At 39.7% G+C, this 23,865-nt stretch overlaps 1 long non-coding RNA gene across 1 annotated transcript in view; it reads right to left on the reverse strand.

The window, feature by feature from the left end:
* The window catches only part of LOC113975698, a 47,681-nt gene extending 24,736 nt beyond the window's left edge, over nucleotides 1-22,945 (reverse strand). Inside the window, exon 1 of the long non-coding RNA XR_003536892.1 lies at nucleotides 22,826-22,945. This is a non-coding gene — a long non-coding RNA (uncharacterized LOC113975698). The remainder of the gene's footprint in view (nucleotides 1-22,825) is intronic.
* Between the last annotated feature and the right edge of the window lie 920 nt (nucleotides 22,946-23,865).

Genomic DNA, 23,865 nt, shown 5'->3' on the forward strand with positions numbered 1-23,865 from the left:
CTGGGAAGAAGATAAAATTATCAGTATCAACTGATCATAGTTCAAAGAACAGTAGTCCAGCTTTTCATCTGGTGGAGAAGTTAATGACAGGAATTGACAAGTGCTGGTCGATAATACTGCCCAAGCTGGGGAGCAGCAGATGGGAATGCTCCTGTTAAGTATGCATATTTTTTCTTTAAAGTCTGAAGTTTCATTTCCCAAGTGTCACGCTCTCTAAAGAACTAGTATATAAATATATTTTTGGCAGCCAGTAAACATTCCAGCTGGAATGCCAATATCATGTATCAGTGGAAAATAAACAACTCTTGTTTTAACTCAGTTAATAATATTATCTCAGTTAATATAATGGACAATCAAACACAAATCTCTGATCTCCACAGAAATTACCACCATATCATACCATAGCAAAGATTGTTTTTGATAGATATGTCATCTTTAAGATTGAAGATCACGATTTGTCAATATGTCAATGCACCTCTCCTGATATCTATTAGGTAGGTAGATGTCTATGAGCAATATTAATTTTAAGAGAACAGAGATTCACAGGAATTCACTTTGCAGCTTATGGAAATGATTTCGGGAATCTTTATTTTACTTCCATTGATTCCTCTTTCTACATTTCAATTCTATGACCTTGCTCTGCCAGCTGAACTTTCCATACCTTGGTTTCTCATTTGCTTTCCTACCAAACAATGGTGTATTAGTTGAATTGTGAATTTTTTGAAAGCATGACTTTCTGTGCATTTATAAAATGCTTAAAACAACAAAATCCTATTCTGTCATAGGCTTTTGAAGGACCAACAAAAGAAATTCTGTGTAGATTGTAATAGCTTTCAACAAATATCTGAAAAAAAGAAAAGGTTTGGGGTGATCAACTTAAGATACTGATGCCAGCTTCACACAAGTGCCAACTCAAAAAAATCTTTAAAAGGGGTGAACTGAAGCACCCATTTAAAAAAACTCAGCACTGTAATGTACTCAAGGAAAGTCCATACAGTTCATGGACTTGAATCACCTGTTAGCGTGGCACATGAGGGCTTTTTTATTCTAAATATAGAACACACATATCGAGGTCCTTTATGTAATCTTAAAAATTACTCCACACCCAAACTAAACTAATCTACCATGACTGACCCAGAACTCCTCTGAGTGCATTAGAGACAGTCGGCATGCGAGGAAATGCAATGTCCCAAGAGCTGTGGGAGAGCTGTGTACTTTGGCCTGACAGGCCACTTTATTTCAAACTTCATGAATAAACTAATCTGTTCCAATTAGTAAGTACTAAGGATTCCTGTGATAGCTTGATTTTACAAACTGGAACGCATTAAATGCCATGAAAGAATGTGCAGTATGCAGCAACATGAAAATACAAATATTTACAATTTTTTTAAATTACGAAGCCAAAGTTTTCAAGGAAAGGCTGATATAGGAGTCAGAGAAATATGAGCAACTGAAAAGATCTTAATTTCAAAGGAATTTGTTGTTATTAATTTTTTCAAAACAGGAGGTTACTTTTCTTAATATTTTCTGAAAGACAGTAATAATAGTTGAGGGGATTTACCATTGTGCAGCCATTAAAAATGAAAATAATGAAACCAAAATCATCATGCACAGTCACACATAATACCCTGAGGGCACTTCAATGTTCACATGATTTCACTAAAGATATCTGTAAGTAGAGCTCTGGAATGGAACTCAACACTTAAATTTGCACCCTGTTTGCCCACTAACCTATAAACAATGTAATTTAAACTTTTGGTGCCTCGTACTGCAGCTAACCCACTTATTTATACCATTGGTGTATCCAGAATACCAGATGCAATTTGCAGCTGGTATCCCCCACAAATGTAGTACGTTTATCAGAGTTTTTAGTCCAGATCATGTGTTATGGAAATTTAACTTTGAGAACTTTAAAACTTTCAGGAGAACTTTAAAACTTTGCATGGAGGCTTTGTCTTACATTTCTGAGTGGGATTGGTTTTGATGCAGGTAAAAGTCCAGCTGCCTAGAGCAGGTGATTCTTAGGGCACAACTGGAAGTGAGTAATGACCAGAGCTGCAAGCAAGCAAACGTGCACCTGTGGTTGTTTTTAGAGGAAGGAGCAGGGTGTGGGAGATGACAGCTCCAGTCTCTACCATGGCTTTCCTTCCACCTTTCCCACACATTTGGGAGCAGCAAAAGCAGCAAGTTGGTCTCTTCTCCACATTTAAACTGCATATGCCTGTTTTATGGATGTGCGTTTCATTTTGTCTCTTCTTATTAAAAAGGGCAAAACAAGAGCTGACCTGCTAGCTAGGAAGTATTTCAATACTTTTTTTACTGATTTTGCTAAATGAGAAAGGCAAATGAAATTCTAGTTTTACTTGTATTTTTAGTAGTAGAAATTTTTAACGGACTGATGGAAAACCTGTTTGAGTTTCCTCCCAGTTCATCTCAAGTGGTTAAAAATGGTTGGTCATCTTCCTTACAAAAAAAAAAAAAAAAGAATAAATGGAGCCCCTGTTGACCAAAACCACTACAGAAAAGTATTTGGTGGCTGTGACTGTTAGTGCTACTGTCTCCTTCTAACAGTATTATTAAAATCAGAGCTCTTACTCTTACAGCTAATGATTCTGTAAAAGTAGCATACAATAGCATCATCATTATATTTCTTAATTGCATCACTGATAGCTATGAATACAACTGTTCAAAGGTCACAAACTGCGACGTCAGTGGCAGCCTAAGGGTGTGGCCAGGGACATATTTTGACTCACTATTTGCAAATGATCAGTCTAATGACCAGTCCGAAACTGAGCTACTTCATCACAGTGGAATATGTTTACTATTTTTCTAAGTATTTTTCTTATTATTTAAGTAACATTCACACCTTAGGAAGAAAAATGCAATGCTGCTTTCTTCTTGTATGCACTGAATAGTTTACTTTTAAAGCATAGTGTGACAAGAATGATATTTGGCAGTGCCACAGTAACTTTTCAAAATTGCTGTCAGCTGTCAAGATGGCACAGCCCTGGGCTATATCGTTGCTCATGGGAAAAAATAAGCAGGAACTTGCAGATATAACTGGCTCAGTTGCTTTTGAAACACCTGAAAGTTAAAAAGGTAAGTTGATTATATACTTTTAATCACAAATTTTGGTTGAGTCTATGAAACAATTTAAGACTGTGGACAATGTGACAGTTTCCTTAGTCCATCTGTGAATACTGATTTCTCGCTGAAATGCTACCTGGGGATTGGGTACTATGGCAAAAACTTTGGTGTTCCTGAGTTTTCAGCCCAGCTGGTAATGTGAGCCATTTCAGAGTTCCACCTCTACTACAGCAGTTAAAAAAACCAGCAGCAAGAGTTCTCATTGCACCTATTTGAGAGAACTACACTGGTTATTGACTGCAGAGTTATCATCAGATAGAAATGTTCAGGCATAGATGGAAACCAAGACACATAGGAAGCCTTAACTGTTCCAAATTCTTTTGTAATTTGAAAGAGAGTAGTAACTTGACTTACAAAACCAGGCTGAAGGGTGTTTGCTAGGCTTGCAATTTGTGATCCCCTCACTCTTGTAGTCTCTCACTACTGTGAATAAATTGATGGGTCACATACCCAAATCATTAGCATTTAACATACAGCTAGGAAGTAAGTAAAGGATACTCTTCCTTTTTGCCCTATCCTTGTGGAGTGACGCAACTTTCCAGTCACAGCTCCACACAGCAGTAAAAACAGAAAAACAACCTATTTCAACAACCACATGACTGCCCAAGTAGCAAACAATTTGAGGAGAGAGGGGAAACAAAAACCATTAGAGATGGGGGGAGCTGATGAAAGGGGAGTTGGGTTAATGGTGTCTGCTGGGCGTATCTCTGATGGTACAGGAGTATCTTTGGGAGAGCATATTCTGGCCTGTCCAGGAAAAGGTTGCCCACAATGAGATAGTTGGGAAAAACAGTTGAACATGGTAAGATAACAGCCCATAGGACAGGGGGTAGAAGGTAAATGGACAAGTCATCAACACCTTTCACACAAATTTCACAGAGGACTGTACCCACAGATATCTATCTTAGGAACACATCCTACTGTAAATATGACATTCTACAGTAAATATGACTAATTCACAGTCCTCCATCAGTCAGCTACTTTGCTCCTACTAGCTTGCTTTTCCTTTCTAGGTTAGTGATTCAATGAAGAGCTTCCTGTACTATAAAGCCAACAAGCACTTTTATGACAAACCTTCCCAGCACTGTATGTTACACGCACCTCAGCAAACAGAACGGCAGAAGCACCTACAGCTTGACTAATTTCAGGAGTGAAATACAAAAATTACGTAGAACAAGGAAACACACATGCTATAGGTGAGAACATAATCTATCCCACTCCCTTCATGCCTGGAAGCTGGATCAATATATCACTGAGTTGGCACTTGAGTGGACAGCAGGACAGGGCTATAAGCCTTGGCATAAGAGAGGTGGTAGAGAACTGGAGTTCAAAAAGATTTGCTCTATGGATTTGAGACAGTGGTGCAGCCCACAGAAAAGCAGCTTGGAAATGGTTGTAACTTGGATGCCTGTGCAATAGAGATTTGAGCAGGGTTCACACTTTTGATCTGCCTACAGGGCAATTCAGTGGCACTGCAACTTGTGTAAACATATCCCAAGAAGCTTTAAGCACAAGTCTTCAGTGCTGCCAGCATAGCTGTGGCAGCCTGAGCTCTACACGCCCCAAAGGGATTGCAGGCCTAACACTGAAACCCACATGTCCCTGCAACTCTCCTAGATGTAGAGCTAAGTTAGCAAGGGTAAAGATACCTGAGCAATACTTACACCAACTGTGCTTCCCACCTGAATTACAGAAAATTTCAGATACAGTTTGCAGGGAGTTAGCTAGCTCTTTTTAAGTTCTGTCCTAAAATAGCTATGTTCCTTAATGTGTGTCAAATTTAGCAAGACCTGGACATGGTGCATGACAACTACAAATCTTTCTTCCAAAGGCTGCTTGTTTTATTGTTTTTCACAATAATTAAGAGGTTACCTGCCTCAATCTTTCTGTATTTAAATGGTCGCTATGGCTATTCAGCTACTAATTAAAGAATTTTTTTGCTACTATTTTATTTCAAAAATATTAAAAAGCCAGCCCAAACCTTATTCTTTCCTTTTTAGCCAAGAAGTTATCATAATTAATTTCATCTGTGTTTGCATATTTTTTGCCAGTATCAATTCTAGATTACAAGATAAGACAACAATGACTTTGAACTCCACAGGGAATTTATTACAACACACTGGAGTATTCTTATCATACTTTAAAAATCTTTAAAAACCAAACAAAACTATACAGTCCCCTCTTGTTTATACACAATGGGTTCAAATACGACGTGACCAAATGCTCATGCAATGTCAGCCAGGATACACTCGTGAGTTCTGAGATGTTGCAGATTGGCTGTGAGCAATTCATACTGCTAGCATTCCCTGAAACGTATCTCTTTGCAAATTTTGGCTCATTTGGAAAGGTGAAAATAAAGTTTCCATAACAGGAGAGAAGAGAGCATGTTGTACCCCTTGCCTTTTATTGCAGCATCAGGTAATTAAGTCCCTTGATTTAGAGTTTGACAATTTTTTATTCTGTTATCACAGACTACTTTCAAACATATTACAGAAACCACGCTCTCTGCACGTCTTTAGAGTAACACAGGATTTCTTCCCTGTGAGGACATGATGTAATTCCAACCCATGACCCCATCATGTCAGATAACTTCTAGAATTAATATGGGAAAGATAAACTTCTTTCATTTATGTTGCCTATGTGGCAATACTCAGCTATACCTTACTTTCAGGTGAGAGCTGTTTTATTGATCTATCTGGAAGCCCAAGAAAAGACGCGTCCTCCCAAGCAATTCCCACTGGCAACAGGTTCAGCTCCTACTCCACCAGACCAATGCAGTGAAGAGCCTTCCTTCATGGAGCCGTTTTTTCTCTTTACATCTTCTCCATATGTGCCAGATATTTTTGATCTTTGTGAAATAATACTTTGTGGAACATTCTGCTACTTTTTAAGGCAAGCAGCTGCATAAAAATATTTGTTTTTCTTAGAAGACCTTCCCAAAATTATTTCCAAGGAGGAAGTAATGATTTTTTTTTCTTGAAAGCAATACAATTTATTTATTAATTGTGCAGGCAAAATAATTCACTTTACTGGTAGAGAGAATTGAAGCAGACTACAATTTCATAATGTGAAACTCATTCCTGCCTGGTCACTTCCAAAACTGAACAGGTTTCATGATATCTGGTGCATTCTAGTTCTTGTAGGGTCAAAACTATCAACTTGTTGTTCTTGTGTTTTGAAACTGACTGTTCATAAGCATTTAAAAATGAAACTTAGAAACAGAACTCAATTCTGCCAGGTCAGAGAAAAAGAGTCAAAACTGGACTTTCATTTCTAACATCTTATGTTGAAACAAAAACAATGAAAAGGAACTACATTTGTATGAAGTTCACTTAGAGACCATGAAATTGTCTTAATTTTAATATCATCCATTCTAAATTATTTGACTTTTTGTCCATGAAACACATACAAAAAAACTCTTCAGAAATATCCTGATTGAGTGAATCACACCTCAATATGGGGCTTGCCCTACATTACCTTCTCTCATAGCTGTCAACATATGCCTACCCCTCATTCACAACTTCCCTACCAACCCATGGGAACTCAAAAAAGTAGCAGGAAAGTGAAGTAATTGATATGAATAAATGGCTGTAATGCTAAAGATATGGTTGTTTCCAGCACCAGCCTTTGTACTATTCCTAATAATTGCTGATGGGTACATTGACCCACTGGGCCTGGAAATTACTTTACCTCTCCCCTGAATTGTGGAGGGGAGATCATTGACCTTTTCTTCTTTGTCTGCTCTGTATGTTTTCACATTGGTAGGTGCCAAAAGATTTTAGGTTTGTTTTTGAGGCCACTGGAAATAGCTGAATGAGGACTCATAATAACAACCCAGCCCTCTTCAGGCAGCAGCTTGGGAAACCTCTGGCTTAAAATTCAAGCACTTGAATAATGGGCAGGTCTCTGTCCTACTCTTCAATCTGACTGCTTATGACCTCGAAAAACTTCCTTTACTTTCCCCCTGCATTTACAGAGAAGAATTTAAGGCAAATAAATGTGTGAGGCAGAGATGGGCAAGGTGTTCCCCTATGAGCTTCTTCAGGTAGACAACAAGTAATATGCAGGTCTACTGAGGTTTGCATCTGACAGAGGTCTTCATCTGGCAACTATGCCTATTGCCACACACTTCAGAAAGAAATCTCATGGCTGGAAAGGGAACTGTGAAAATGTAGTGTTTTCATCTTGCACCTCCAAAAAGAAACCAATTAAAAAAAGTACTTTCCCAGGAAGTGAAAGAAACAGAAATTTCCTCCTGCCACTGAACATGGTGTTCTTGTTTATGTGTCTGAAGAAAATGGGGAAGTTGCCTCAATACACCTAAAAAGATCTGTGGGTACAAGACATGTTTCTTATCAATATTTGACCTTCAGTCTCTCTTAATCTTCATCGAGCTGTGTGTACCCTGGCTACAACTCTTACAGTTAGGTAAGACAGCACCTGACTTTTGCTTGCTGGCAGACTGAATAAAGCAAAGAGGTCCACTGTGAGCAAATGAGTTGTATAAGAGCAATGTAAGTAGACATCAAGGAGTGGTGTCATCTTACCTATTCTTAGCCATTTTATCATCAACTAGCATTTCCGAGGAGAGGATGAAATAATTCTGCCCTTTCAATTCTTAATCAGATACACAATAGTTTTGCCACTCCCATGAGGCTCAGAAATAGCAGAGCGCAGGAAGCAGCAAAAAATCCTGTTGGTGAACTAGGCCTAGTACAGGAAGGGACAATGCGTTTTGTTTGCTCTATGACTTTTCTCTGATGGACTGTAAAAAATCCTCCCTAAAGCTAAACTTAGAAGGGATTTGACCTGCCTAGATACTTGGCAATGTAAAACCTTTCCAGAAAGATTTCAAATACTAACGGTATTTGAACCCTTCCCCGCAACTTGAACTAACTACTTCAGCATGTATCTACATCTTCACAGTTCCCTCAAAGGCTAGGAATCATAGAATGGTTTGGGTTGGAAGGGACCTAAAAGATCATGTAGTTCCAAGCCCCCTGCCATGGGCAGGGACACCTTCCACTAGACCAGGTTGATCAGAGCCCCATCTAACCTGGCCTTGAACACTCCCAGGGATGGGGCATCCACACCTTCTCCGGACAAGCTGTGCCAGGGTATCACCACCCTCACAATAAAGCATTTCTTCCCAACATTTAATTTAAGCCTACTCTCTTTCAGTTTGAAGCCATTCCCCTTTGTCCTGTCACTACATGTCCTTGTAAAAGGTCTCTCTCCATCTTACTTGTGGGCTCCAGTCAGATGCTGGAAGGCCACAATTAGGTCACCCCAGATCCTTGTCTTTTCTAGGCTAAACAAACCCAATTCTCTCAGCCTTTCCTCACTGGAGAGGTGCTCCATCCCTGGACTTGCTCCAACAGGTCAGTGTTCCTCCTCTGCTGGGGACTCCAGAGCTGGATGCAGTGCTCCAGGTGGGGTCTCACCAGAGTAAACTAGAGGTGGGGAACCCCCTCCCTTGGCCTGCTGGCCACGCTGCTTTTGATGCAGCCCAGGATTTGAAAGGATATCCAAAAGGAAGCCCAGGATAGGAAAGAGATAGCCAAGTAAAAAAAAAATCTAAAAATAACAATGTTACTATTTTTTTCAGTTCCTTTTTGTTAGCCCTTAAGAGCAGAATTTGTCAGGAAGCCAGTGTATTCGCAGAGGGGTTCCACTGTCTGTAATCCCACAGCTCTTGCCAACTCATCACCTGCACTCTGTGAGCTTCCATGCTATGGCAATACAAGTCTAAGATACCAGCATTCCTGACTGAAGAGCTTTTAAAAGTTTTTAATTTTCTGCACTGTGCAAGTCTTTTCAGCACTATAAAATGAGAGCAATACACTTACAAAATCCCAACATAATCAGAAAGAGCTTGCTTGGCTCCTACAGATGCTCACAGAACTACAGGAAATGTGCTAGTTGAAGAAGTACCCTAAAAGCAACACTCAGAACAAGCAAAATCTGGAAAAAATGAGTGAAGAAATACTTAGGATGGGCTAACACTAAATACATTTGTGTATGTTTGCACAGTACGAAGACCAACAATTATTTGGTTTTCTAACTCCAACAGTCATTAATAGGCACATGCAAAGTACACCAACATGGGAACAGGATATGATACGATCAACTTCTTATGTTGTTGGGGGTTTTTGTAAGTGTTAGAATGCAGACAGCCTAAATCATCATTTCTGAGGGAGAGTGAAGCAACAAAGAAAGGTCCTGCAACAGGCAGGATATGACAGATGAAGGCATCAGTAAAATTCTGATCAAAATGTAGTTCTGGTCAACCAGGCTGATATGGGGGTGGGCTGTAGGGTGAAGCAGTACCAGGAATTTTACAAAGACAGGCATTTCTGGTACAATAGATAGTGAGAATTGGCACTCTAAATTAATGTTACTGGCAGTTGGTCTCGTACAAGGCCATAGGCTTCGAAAGTTCCATTTACTAATTGCATATGATTAAACTGCTTTGTCTTTATTATTCCCATTCCTCAACTCTTTAGAAGTGTTTCAACATACTTAGCCCTGTATTTAGAGCCTTATTTTTCTTGACTATTTCCTTCTCCTCCTGTTTGATTCACTAAGTGACCCAGCCCTTCCTCTAGCTTTCTCTCCTGGGGTACCATACAGGCTCCCTCTCTTCCTTCATGACCAAGTGGAAAATTTTGTTTTGGATGGTGAAGGAAAGATAAAGAAAGGAGAAGGGGAGAGACCAGGATTATTTGGTGTGCTATGCATGATCCATGTGTTCTCTATATAACACCAAGAGAACTTCCTGATCATGTTTCAGAGTGAAATCTTGCCACATTTTCTCACATTAAATAATATTCTATTCCTCACTCTGACAGAATAATTTACTCCATTAAGAAAAAAGAGACTTAGACCTGCAAGTCCAGATCCAGCAGGTGCTTAGAGTTCGTACTGTTGTGTCCAGGGAAATGAATTTTTCATGCTTATGTCCCTTTCTCTGCTCTGGAGGCTACTGCATCACCCCTTGATGAAGTGCTTCTTCTAGCCAAGATGATACATCTAATGTTTAAACACATTCCCAACATTAAGGGAGGAACTCACATGTTGACAAACTTCACCTACAAACACCTGCTAAAGGAGTTATCTAATGTTTGATCGGTTCCACAGCCCTAGAAATCAGTTAGCCATTACATACAGATTGCAGAGTCTAACTAAATGGTCCAAAACACATTACCTGCTACAAAATTCAACCCATTTCTAATGTAGCTAGTAATGATTTTAACCAAAATGTTAGGAAATCCAAAACAGGAGTTACCAAGAGTCCTACTAAAATTTCTCTTAGGTCAAATGCAGGTAGGTATTATTTCATAATTACAAAAAATGAACATCATGAAAAGGACAAAAAGATCTCTGTGAACAATTAACATGAAAATGTTTACGACTCTAAGCACTATGTCATCAACTACATGCAGGGTTACAGCACTTACACTGCCTGTTGGACAACTTGAGATTTGTAATTGTGATTTTTCACAGCAACATCTAGTATTACTTTGTAAATCTGGATACCAAATTTGCTGCCACAAACCTTCACATAAATTAATGTGTGGATGAATGACATTAGACATCTGCTTTGAGCACTTATTTTTTTTAAATGTTAAAGTCTATATAACAGTGGGCTAAAAAAAAAAACAACTAGAAAATCTATTGAGTAGAGAACAATTCTCTATTGGACATCTGAAAGCCAGTAGGAAAGATCACATGTGGAGCATCTTCAGTTTAAACTGAGGTTTGTATCCATGAATTAAGACTTTCTTTAGAAAAGGCTGTTCTGAGTCACTGTGCACATCTAGTGGGTCACGAGCCTGAAGAGGAAATACACTGCAAATGTCTCAGTGCATCCCTTCAGCTGCAAAGTTGAATTAGCTGGAAAAGCTCTGACAAGTTACAGTGATGGTGTCTGTTGAAGTCTCCAACTGGAGCAAGTCATGAGATTGCAAAACTGCAGTGCCACATCTGGCATTTCCAGCACAGACTGCACATCTGGGTTGTGGTGCTCATCCTTCCAACAGGCCTAGAGGATGGTGATCTGTAAAGCACAGGAAAATGGTACAGGGCTTAGAGAAAATGAGAATTATTCTCCCAGTGAAGTAAGTGAGGGAAAGTTGTAATTATCCCTGTCTGGAATCTGGGATGTTGCGGTTAATATCCCTGTTCTCGTCAATAGTTCAGTGAATTTCCCAGTGGCCACAACAGTCATGACTTCAGTTTTATATTCCACACTCTAGAAACACATTTGGATCCTGGCTCAACACTGACTCAGTGGGCAAGGTGCCTTCGACTGAATCACAAATACCACTTCCTGAGGGACTCTTGCTGCCTGTAGTATTTCGAAGGACTGCTTGGCTGCTTAGCTGAAAATCACTCTCACAACTTAGGACAACAAAGTTGCAGAATACACACAGTTTGTATAGCATTTGTTCAAAATACACTATTCTATCCCACAGTCTTTGAATTAGGTTATTCAAATGCAATAGCATTTGATATGTGTTATACGATGTTCTTTTCTTCTTAGGAAGATAAGAGTTTTATCCCAATTAAAACTCAGAAAGCATGTCTATGCTTCTCTTGCTTTATGTCCTTCTTCAATGGCACTACAAAGCACTTCATTATAACAGAATGGACATCTTATTGAATAGGATGATTGTTCTTTATCAGGAACTCATGATAGCTCAAACTTTCTGAGAGTCAGACTTCCATATCTTAGGCTGTACAGCATTTTTAGAAACAGACAAAACCAAAACAAGCAACTCTTAGGTCACTGTAATATTACACGTCATCAAAACAAATAAAGTACTGATGGGGGAATTTTATATGGTACTATTATCAGAAATTACAGAAATCAGCTCATAAATTCATTGCTAAGTCTCTGGTCAATAGCGCTGATAAATGTACTTGTCCTTATGACGTGCAAAAGAAAGATAACAGCCTCTTCCTCTTGATGGTAGACTGCTGGCTGCAAGTAGCTAAATGATTAATTCCTAGTGAGGATCTGTGAGTTTATCATGAGGTTATGCTTGCATGCCAGTCCTAACCACTTCAGCTGCACAGGGACAGTAGAGCTGTTTTTGCAACCTTGCCAGGCCTAGGCATTCTCCTACAGTTTTGTGACTCTCCTGTTGTGATTTTCATTAGCTCATTTTGGCAAGTTGTAGTTAGACGTTTGTCAAGTCCTAGGAATATGCACAAAATAAAGCTATAAGTAAAGGATACTTCTGTTTAGATTTCTCATTGTTAACCTAGTTGTAAGTTCTCCTTTGAGAGCTTATATAAAATACGTATGACTACTTGCACATTCACCAAAGCAGCCAATATTTCACATCTTCTTTAGTGAGCAGTAAGCAGTAAGTTACTTCTCATTCTAAAAGGGACTGAAGATTTAACTAGTCTGGAGCCTCAGTTAACTAGGTTTCTGAAAAAGTTTGTCCAAAAGGAGACTAGTGGAATGAGAAGACAATTGTACAAGCCTAACCATGAATTGCTAACACATTCAGATTTCTTTCTGAAGTTTAGTGCAGAAGGAACATTATTTTGCTGGTAGAGTAACAGCACTGACCTCTTATCCCATACCTGAATGATGAAAACAAGAACCACTGGTAAGCTTGAAAATTCAAATTAGAAACTCTCAGATGACATAAGGCAGGTAGCATATGTGCCAGGCAATTAGAGTCCTAAATCTTTTGCAGTTGATATAATTTTAGCTTATACAGGCAGTCCAAATAGATCATAGCATTCACAATATTCCTATACACCCAAAACTTCAGGTTCTAGGTATTTATTGTGGAATTTCACATAGTTACAACCCAACATGGTGCCGCTGTGGAATACAGGTTTCAGTACAGGTGAGGTGGCAATAATACTATATCAGAACTCAGGAGTTCACTGTTTCTTTCAGTCATTGCATAGGATTTACCATTCTAAGGCTTTAAACAGAGTAACAGGTAAGGACACACTTTTATTGTTAAACAGCTGTTTAAAAGCAGTGCTTATAAACACTTATTTTATCAAGATCTAAAAAGAAAATATGATGTTGACTTCCAGCTGCTCAGCTTTTTTACTCCTTTTTCTAGAAAAACTTATTTAAAATAAGTGTTTCTGTTGTTTCAGAAGGTAAATTTCACATCAGGATTCAGAGAACTACCTGTCAAATCAAAGGTGCCTCAGCACTCCTGATGAGTCACAGCTCCTGGACTCTACTGGCTGTTTCAAGTTACAACACTTGATATATGCTTGCACAGACTTGAATGTCACATGCTCAAACTGTGGTTTCCTTATGTTCCTTAAATGGTTTTGTCTTTCCTCTTTTTCTGTATATTCTCATTTAATGGGGTTTTTTTAGGAAGCTGTCTCCTCGGTACTTATCACAGACAGGGAGAAAATGTCAAACGTCCCTATAGAAGTCAATGCAGAGAAACGCAGAGCTCCAAGTGTGCCAAATTATCTTGCTACAGAATGGAGAGCTGTGAAACCATAACTGGGCAGCACTGTCAGTTTAATAAACCTCACTTTCAGGAATTATCTCAAGTTAATTTAGTGACATGCTTTGGGGATCAAAGCAAACACCTCTGCTTGGCACTGAATACTATTGTGGAATCACCTACTAATATATCACCATACTGCGAAAGACAGGATAAATTCCTTTTGCATTATGAATCACAGAGGGGGAAGAACAAAAGGCAGGAATAGCAATTAATCACCTACAACTATCTGAAGCAAACAAGTGACCTAGTAGCCTACATTGCCTTTATTGGAACTTAAATTGAAAATCATCACTCTATGAGCTTAATTTCCACATGTATCAAATTCAGGTATGGAAACACTAAAAGAAAAAAAAGGTTCTTGGCCTGGTTCAGAATGCCTAAAGTAGGCATTTGATGTCCTTATGTTCCATGAGAGCACCCCCTAAAAACATTTAACAGGTCCTTTGCTTTATTTGTAGAACCATTGCAAAATGACATTCAGTACCCGTACCAGAAACTGTCTTCCTCCTCTTAAGACATAACAAGTTAGCTTCTAAGACCAGCAGCAGCAGCACTCACTTTTTGCAGTTACCCTGAAAGGAAATATTGCAATTCCAGGCTCTTGTCAGCTTAAGGTATGAATTTCTAGCCTTTGTGAAAAGGGTAGTGTAGGGCAGAAGTCATTCTTCACCTTTTTCTGATGAGAATGAGGCCCTGAAGAGAGGGAAACAGAGATCTAATGCCCAACAGCTTTCAGGAAACACTGTTCCACTGGAACATATGTTCTACAGTGGGCTTTTTCTATAATTTAGTGGATACAAGAAAACAGTGATTACTTATTATGGGCCAAATGCTGATTCCTGTTAGAGCAATATAAAAATGTTATGGAGCAACTGAGCTTATAGACATGTGTTTCAGAAGAGAGTTTGGGTCTCTGATTTAGTAGGTATTTTGGTCCCCAGACCTATTCCATTGAAATGAACTGGAAACAAGCATCTCCCTAAGCTAATTTTCTTTTAAATAATATTCAGTGCAGTACAAGGTGATTTTAAGTAATATTCAATACAGCATAATACAGTAGCCTAGGATTTGTCCTGACGTTCCTTACTCCCACTGAGTAATTCTTATTCATAGAAGTAGTTCCATATAATGAATTGTATTACACAGACTATGTTAGAAATTTCCATTTATTTCAGGGGAATTCACATGGGCTGCAAAAGCTTCCCTATTGCACTGCAACATGAATGTGCCTCACCAGGTGCTGTGAGGGGAAATCCAGTTCTTTCCTACAGTAAGTCTTACCTTAAAAATATCCCACTATATACACTACTTGCAACTCCATCACATATTGATCTCTTCAGAGCTCGCCAAACACAAACTTAACAGTGGAGTTTCTCCTCCAACTCCAGTTTAGGCTTCTTCCAATCTTCATCTGTCCTTTGCATGGAGAACAAGCATATTCTAAACAGGACTGCTCAGGGGCAAAGTTCTGTCCTTGTTTGTCTGGGCTTGGGAAGCTACCTTTACCCATCACTGGCCAAGTTCTAATACTCTCTTCTTCACTGACTCTCTTCATACTCTTCTAACTCAACATTTTTTTGCTTTAAAATGGCTCTCTTTTGGTTTCCTTTTTTCCTTCATTTTATTCACTTGGAAACACCAACTAATTTGCTGTCCCTATGTGGGTGATGTTACCCCTCTACTGTAAAATTTCTGTAAACTCTGTCAAAGAGCAAATTCACATCTCTCTGCAATCACCTTTTTGTAAGACCTTTCATGAGATCAATCTCAATTATAACAGATTTCTATTTTTCCCGGTCCTTTTGAGTCCAAGACCACAGTTTTCCACCTTCTTTGGCTGTCATTGAAAGCAAAGCAACTTTTCTGCCTGCCAGAAACCTTGAAAAACACAATGACGCTTCTCTTGCCTGCACTCAGAAAATCTCCTGCAAAGGTATCTCTTGTGGAATCCTCTTTGACAAATCATCCTGTATCATCTGCCTGTTCTTCACTGAGTCAACTATACGTAATTTGTTTTCACTCTCAGAGCACACTCAGACCTGTGCCCTCCAGGCCTATCCTCTCACATTCATCCTCTGGATGCTGACTCCTCAATACCCTGTGTGGCCAGCCTCCCCTGTCCACACAGTAACTTTTTTGATATCAAGTCCATGGATAGCCTTTTCCAGCAGTGGGTTCTGCTTCCATTTATCACGACATTTTTTTCTTGCCCTTCTCCTGGCAAACAACATTTATTGCTGCCTCTTTCCCCTATCTCCCCACTTTCCTCCCTACCTTTCTGATCATGACTACAACAGCACTGGCTTGCAGCCCAAGATGCCGAATCTTACAGATTTATTAGCTTGGAGTCTTGCTCTATACCTTGTCTTCTCCATCTTCCCTGTAAATGCCTGTCTCACTCGCTGCTTGGTCCGCAGAAAGAAGTGAGCACACTCCTCACGCCTCTTGGGCAACAGAGGGAAGATGCACTCCAAAAATTCCCCATAATGGAGGCTTTGTTGTATTTCAGTTTGAGATATTTTGGTCAAAAACACACATTTCCAAAGAAAGAAAACACTGCCATTTCCAACAGTTCTAACCAAAATCACAGAATGGCATAAAGAGTCAGTATGGCCAAGAAAAAGCCATGGAGACAGAAAGTAAGTATTTCTGTTTTCTGGCAGGAATACCCATGGTAGTACTGATGATAGGTCACTATATGCCAGAATGTCCTTCTGGAAGACATTGTACAAGGATGAAAAAAAGGCCTATTTTGCAAACAAAACTTATTTTTTAAGGTTTTGGTTTTCTGTTGAGCTTATCATATATGAGAAGGCTCTGTAATCTCTCTTTTTCTTTTTTCTTTTTCTTTTTTTTCTTGTCCTCTTTGATTGTCCATAAAAGCTGCAACTGCTATGGACAGGATAGGTGTTCAAGTTCCTGCAGGAGAGCTAGCACAACTTTCTTTAGAGGTGTATTTACTCAAAGTCTACAAACTTGAACAATCAATCAGCAAACAAAGATTAGGGAAAGTAGCGCAGTGTCTATACTACAAATAAGTTACAGGAAGCTAACTAGAAAAAAAGGAAGAATGCAGCCAAAACATCCGAAGGAGTGGTGGTGTTGTGGTGGTGGGGAAGATAAGTACTATTATTAGAGCACCCAAGACACACACTATTATTAGAGCACCCAAGCTAATTCTGTTTCTCCTTTCTTCTCAGCACAGTTTCTTTATGAGCTTACGCAGGAAAAATGCTGTTGTTCAACAGTACCCAGGAAACAACTTATTTTTTCTCCTTAAAACTCTTTATCCTCAACAGCTGTTTACTTGCAAGTGTATTGAGACTCTGCCTGACACCCTGGGCAGTACTGCCCTATGAGCTCTCTACACTTCCATTTTTCTGTATTTGGTAACGTTATCCATCAGCTGTAAATTCAGAGCTGATGAATTTTTCTCTTCAGGGCTTCTTCAGTACTTCATAGAACAGTCCATTACTAATGTCAAAAATGTTAAGATTTCAGAGTTATTTTTTCTCTAACTTGTATTTATTTAGATAAGTAATGCTTTAGACATTTATACTGCTGTCCACCATCAAGGTACTTGAATATTTACAATCAAAACAATCCTGCATTTTAAGGATTGTAGCACAATTCTGTGCCATGGCTGTAAGCGATCTGCATCTCTGGTGAGCAAGGGATACCCTCAGCCCAGCTGCTGCCCCTGGGCAGACAGGGCTTCCTGCCACTGATCCTGCACCCCTGGATTCTACCTGAGAGGTGTGAGACCTGCATGACCTGCTGTGCTCTCCCCAGAGACCAAGCTAATAACAGCAGGCAGTGTCACACCCTACTGAGGGCAGCACAATTAATTGTCTCTCCACTAAGAAATCTGTTACAGCATTAGTGCTGCTTGGCAGGGCAGCTGGTAAAATCAACAACTGTCTATGTTAGTTTAGGCATTTGTCTCCCTTCATGAGTAGGAAAGCCAAAGACAGAGGAGGAGGAATTAGAACCCTAAATGATCTTTCCACGCAACCTTTCACAGAGATGAACAGTGCCAATCTTCTTGCCTGGGCTGTATTGCGCAGGGGATTTAGGTTATGCTGCTTCCTTGGACATGCCATCGCTGGGATAGCTTGCAGAACTCAACCCTCAACATTTGCTTTTTCCCCCCAGATTTTAGAAAATCTTTTTTCTCCACAAGTATGCCAACTGGCATGCTTTCAGTTTGTTGGTTTTCCCGTGGAATGTGAATCTGATTGACTGACGCGCTGCAGAAATAATAGCCCAAATCAGCTGCTTCTGTACATTTCCAATGTTAGATTTCAATGTGCTATTCCAGACCAGTAAATGGTAGGTGGACAAAGGATTCCCTTGAAAAATATTCTACTTCGGGATTTAAGATCACCAAATGAAGTACAACTTAATCTCTTAAATATAATGGCCAGTCTTCGTGAACGAAGATTTGGGGAAAGGTCTTTTACCTTTCCAGCCTGCGCAATGGATTTTTTAGGTGAGACACAGCCTGCGCTGAACTGAGCCCACCCTTTAATCCTAAGGTTCATCTGCCAGGGCCAAGCAAGCTTGGACAATGGCAGTGAGGTCCTCAGGACGTAGGTTTGTTTAGAGTGACCTTCTCATAGATGGATGGCCTTACAGGGCTAACGGGCTCCATCTGCCCAGGGGGACTGGGATTCGAACCTGGGTCGCAGCGGTGAGAGTCCCGCATGCTAACCACTAGGCCACCAGGGGTCTTAAAGAACTTGTATTTGCTTTCTGCCTTCTCACTTCACTCAGAAATCATCTTTTCTGTGTTTTCCCCAGTGCTAGCAGCACTTTAGTTTCAACTAAAGATAGGCCTACATCTAAACACAAACATAATTTTCAACTATTTAGGATCTGGATGCAAGATCTGTAGCTCAGACTCATTTTTGCTTTAGATATCAGCTGTCTCAACTGGGCAATTTGAACAAATGTCAAAGAGATTGCTGATTTTCATAATCAATGAATGCTAAACGAGACAGCAGAGGTTAAAAGCATACTAAAACTGAAGCATAGTTTAAAAGCAGGTGCACATCCAGCTGATGAAGAAATCCTCAGATGTGATCATTGCAGTTCAAAAAAATATCCGTATCCGGACAGCTCACTGAAACAACAAAGCATTGTATACGAAAAAGAACACTTGTCAAGTAGCTGCTCTCTGTGTGTGGATGGAATGGGCCCAGTGAGCGGGGATTTCACAGGCACTCAAGGTGACACTGGCTTAGTTCAGAGATAAACACCAGCTACTCCTGCTGCTTACAAAGCAACGAGCGGGTGCCAACAAGCATCCGAAGGAGTCCAGTGGCTCTCAACAGATAACACTCTGCTACTTCTACCCGCAGAGATAACACAGATAAGAGGAAAAGCAGTAGGCAGCAAGGAAAAGGAACAAAATTTTAAATAAAGAAACCTGAGCAGCTGAATTATACCTAAAGGAAATGAGATCACCATTTGCTTCAGATTCCAACCACAAACAACTGACAAGTAATCAAGAGTCATTAAAGTAGAAGAATTTTTATGAATCACATCCAACTTAAAATCAGCTACTCTGGAAATTCCTGGGACTCATACAAACTGTAATTTGAGAGAATAAGATTAAAGAGCAAGCTTTATATTTTTAACTTTACGAATGGTGATAATGTAACATTTGAAATCTTTTTGTTTACATTTCAAAATCTAATGGTTTATTCAGTCATTCCTGTTATTATCTCAAGAGCTAGAAGTAAATTGATTAAAAAATGTAACTTGGCTAACATCAGAGACAGAATACAAAATGTTTTACTGTAAAAGTAACCATGTTTTTCAAGATGAAGATAGAATAATCTAAAACAACTTTATACTGGAAAATTTTCCTCAAACTTGTAACGTATTTTCTGACTGCCTTAAAATCTTTTCTGCGATAATCCAAAATTAACTGTAAACCAACACAGTTTGATTTTGAAGCTGCATTCCAATACACAGAGCAGTTGTAAATATTCTTGAAATTCTATACCCAGTTGGAGCTACTTAAAAAAACCCAAACAACAAGAAGCTATTATCATTATGGACATGACAAGTCATGTCAATCTTTTGGCATGCCTTCTAGATGTTTTCTTAGCTTTTGTGTTGTTAATCACTAACCAAATACTGAATGTGTGGTTTAACCCATCCTTTATGTGAGATGACAGAGGCTTAAGCACACATAACTGCTCATATGTAAATTTAGACTTCTCCATTCTTAATGTACCATAAGCAGAGAGGACTTGCAAACGATTATTCTATTTCATGGTAACCATGTTGGCAAAACAGACATTTTACTAGTCAAAGGACTAATTGTGATGTTACTTATACTTGATACAAACTAGAACATGATACAAACTAGAACAACCACCAGACTTAAGGCAATGTAAAGCCTCAGGCACACCTGAGCTCAGACTCTGCAAGTGCCACGTACAGTGCCCCTGCACCGTGACCCATTACTTTTAGTAGGACCTTGCACAAGAGCCTGCTCACAGAGCCAGGATCTCAGATTTAGGGTAGATTTCCAAGAATGGTTGCAATTTTAAGCATGTGGAAATTCCTAGTAGGCTAATGAATGTCTGTGACTGAGAAAATCAATATGGAATATCAGGGTACCACAGTAAGGGACACTTTTCCTTATAGAACAGTACTTCTGTAGCAGTTCTTGTTACTAATATTTATAGCATTATTTAACTCTCTGTGACTTCTAATCTTTTGGGGTTTACTTATGGACCACCAGAGTCAATGTGTGGTGGATGGTATTTCTCTTTAGTTTTAATATTTTATCATCAGCTGTGAAAATGAACACTGTAACTAATAATATCTCCACCATAGCAACTTCTGCAGAACAATGCAAACCTCACAATCTCTTTCAGTGCACCACCATATGATAAAACCCCTGTATTTCTTTAAGAGGGTCAGTGTCATCATCTAGTTGGAATGGAATGTTTTCTTTTTTAAATTTGCTAGGTCAGGATGGCCGATTAGTCTGAAACATTCAAGTTACTTCAGCTATAAATTAAAAGAATCAGCATGATTTTTTATTGGGAACTGAAAACTGAAACAAAGAATCACAGTAACCCAAGAACTGCCTGACTGTGGATCTGATCCTACTTTCTCTGCAGGGTTGGACCCACTGCATCTGACCTCTGTTTTGGAGAAGTGCTATATGACTGCAGGGGGTTCACAGGCTGGAATCACATGTGCAGCTCATTATAGATGTATACATTTTCTTCACTCTGTGCTATAATCCAGGTGCAGAAAAGAGAAATACATAAAACCCTATTGTTAACAGCCCTGACTACATAATACACTTGAGATTTTGTGAGTAATGTTTTTCATTTAGATGCTGTACTCCTACTGAGCAGGTAAAGTGTCTTCTACAAGGTCACCTGTACCACTTCCTGGACCACCTCTTTTCTTCACAAGTCTTTTCCCTTCCTTCCTGCCTACACCTCTGCCAAATTCTGGTAAGAGACCAAAGTGATGAAACCACAGATACATATAAGGAAAAGGAAATAAACACTGGAAAGCACAAAGTGGCTCTCAAAATACAAAACTTGTTCATGAGTCTGTACCAGAGTTTCCCTCTTGAGACCCATGGCTAGTCATTAATCAGTATCTACTGGGCAAATAAGTTCCACTGAGTCTTGCACTAGGCATTTCATTTTATTCACTGTTCTTCCAAAAACACTTCAATTTTGAGTTATAAAGACCAGATTTTCCTCTGTCTTTTCACAATTCTATTCTGGAGAGATGACATGGCTTGTAACAGGGCCCTTCTAAACCCTTGAGACATGCAGTAGTGAATAAATGCTGACCCTGAAGCTACCAAAAGTCCCTTGGTAGCAGAACCAGTCCTGTTTCATCCCTCCCACTCCTTGGGCCTGAGCATTTCCTACCTGTGCAGGCAGGTCCAGCTTTGAGGTCAGACGTAGGTCATGGCAGAAATGCCAGGCTACAGATTTTCCAAGTCTCTGTCTTAAGATGGGGCACATAATGAGGGTCCAAGGGTTTCTTTCACCTGAAACCTCACTTCAGATCTTGTGCTAGCCATCAGCCAGCTCAGTGAACTCAGGAACTGGAAGTCATCTAATGCATTTCTGTTTCCCTAAGGCACTTAATGCTTGTAGAGACCATGCAGCCTTGTTTGCTGTGAGATTACTTGGAATAACAAAACAAACTCATTTGCAGCCAGCTTGGATATCTCTCTACTAAACCACAGTTTCAGTTCAGTCATTCAACTACAATTCATTCACCTATCCAGGTGCAAATATTCAGACCAAAGGAATTCAATGGCACTGAACTGGCACTGCAAACATGAGAGAATTTCTGATCAGTAACTGTCACCAGTCTGATGGAAACAAAGTGACACCACAGCCCAAGTCACTTCTCCTGGTGGCCTTCTAGATCTATTTAAGTAATACAGTATGTCAGTAAAACTTAAGTACATGATAAATGGTAGAAAAAGGGGGTTTTGAATCTTGCTGTACCTTGTGTCAGAGTGAAAACAGCAAAAGTTTTTGGCTGTTGGTCCTGGGAAACAATATGAACTTTCAGGTTTTAGAGGGAAAATGAGGAACAGGAGACACCTACACAACTTGGTCAAAGGTTCAGTGAGAAGATAACTCCTCACAATTTTACAGCACTTCTCAGGGAACAACAAATGTGAAAGAGGAAAGCTGGTTGCTCTAGAGTTGACTCTTCTTTCAGAAGGAGAGTTTGAGGAAGGCATCAAGGCCTAGCACCTCTTCCTTGGGAGCAAGGAGGAGAAAGGAGAGGTGCTGTCCAGGCCTGGGGAGCCCTCCTCTTCCTGCATCTTGTCCCTTCCCTGCTTTTCCTGCTGAATCAAACCATGACCCATTTCTTCATTTATTATGTGTATTGGTGTACTAAAATTAATTGAGTAAAGGTTACAGATAATTTTTAAAATCTGGATTATTCTTCCCTCTCTGGAATTGATTCCCCGGGATAAGTTTACTTGATAACCACTCTTCTGAAGTGAAGAGAGTGCCATGGGGATTCTACCTTCATATTTTCTGCCCTGTTTCTCAGGGGATTTAATTGCTTGTGATGTTGATATATTAAGCCACCACAGAATGAGACAAGAATTACTCTCCTGAAATTCAGAAAGGTTTATTCCTTACCTATGTTCACTTTTGGACTTCCAGCTTCAACTGTTTCTCTTAATTCAGTTCCTGCCATTTAGTGAAGTGAACTCAGCGTGCTTTCAGCAAACATGAGCTCTGTTCTGATGTGAGCCTGAAGATCTGAACAGAAAGGAATAGAGAATGTAAGCAGACAGTACCCAGATAAAGGCATGGTTATACCCCAGACTTGACACAAATAGAAGGTGGGGAGGGAAGAAGAAAGCTGAGCCATCCTCATACCAGTCATTACATGTCAAACATAGAAGGGTGGTCTCCCTAAGCCCTGAATTGTCCTGTTATGAAAACATTTTTCTTGAGGGAAGTTCAGGTCAACTCCTGCTCTGACCTGACCTCTGAAGAAACTGCACTTCATCAGCTACAAAGCCTATGGAGACCTACCTCACCTTAGTCACCTGAACTACCTGAAGGTAAACTCTATGAATATACCCACAAATATTATGTACTGGTTTGCTGTTATTCACTGCATTGCTATAACATCGCAGTATAATGTGAAAAAAATCACATTTGACTGGGCCAGGAAAGACTATCCCTTCTTAGATAGACATCTGTCAGTTTGTATCTCCATCCTCATCTTATGAAATGAGCATGCTTTGAATACTTCTTGGGAAGACAGAAATTACAATAAAACCGTGACCAGTTTCTCACGAGCAGAAGATTGCTACGGGTGAGAGAGCTGTAAGTAACTTTGGAGAACATTAGTTTAGCACCTGCTGTGAGCCCCGTGTCCTAATAGATTGCAGCTGGCATGACGAAAGCTCCCTGCTCGCCCCATTGTTCTGCGTTTCTGCTGGAAACAGCTCTCTGAAAACACACCCAGCGCTTCAAGCACGCATTCTGGCCCAATACTCCCTCCCAGCGGGCTGTGTTTAACCCACACCTGAAAGAATGTAATCCTCTATTAATTAATAAACCACTTGTGCTTCTCTCATTATGGGTAGCACCATATGAATAAAATACACCACATTTGCTTGTATCTCTAGGCATCCTTATTGACATTCTATGTTTATCACTAATGT

This window comes from Neopelma chrysocephalum, unplaced genomic scaffold (assembly GCF_003984885.1).
Source record: "Neopelma chrysocephalum unplaced genomic scaffold, ASM398488v2 Primary Assembly neopelma1_143, whole genome shotgun sequence".
Taxonomy (NCBI): Eukaryota; Metazoa; Chordata; class Aves; order Passeriformes; family Pipridae; genus Neopelma; species Neopelma chrysocephalum.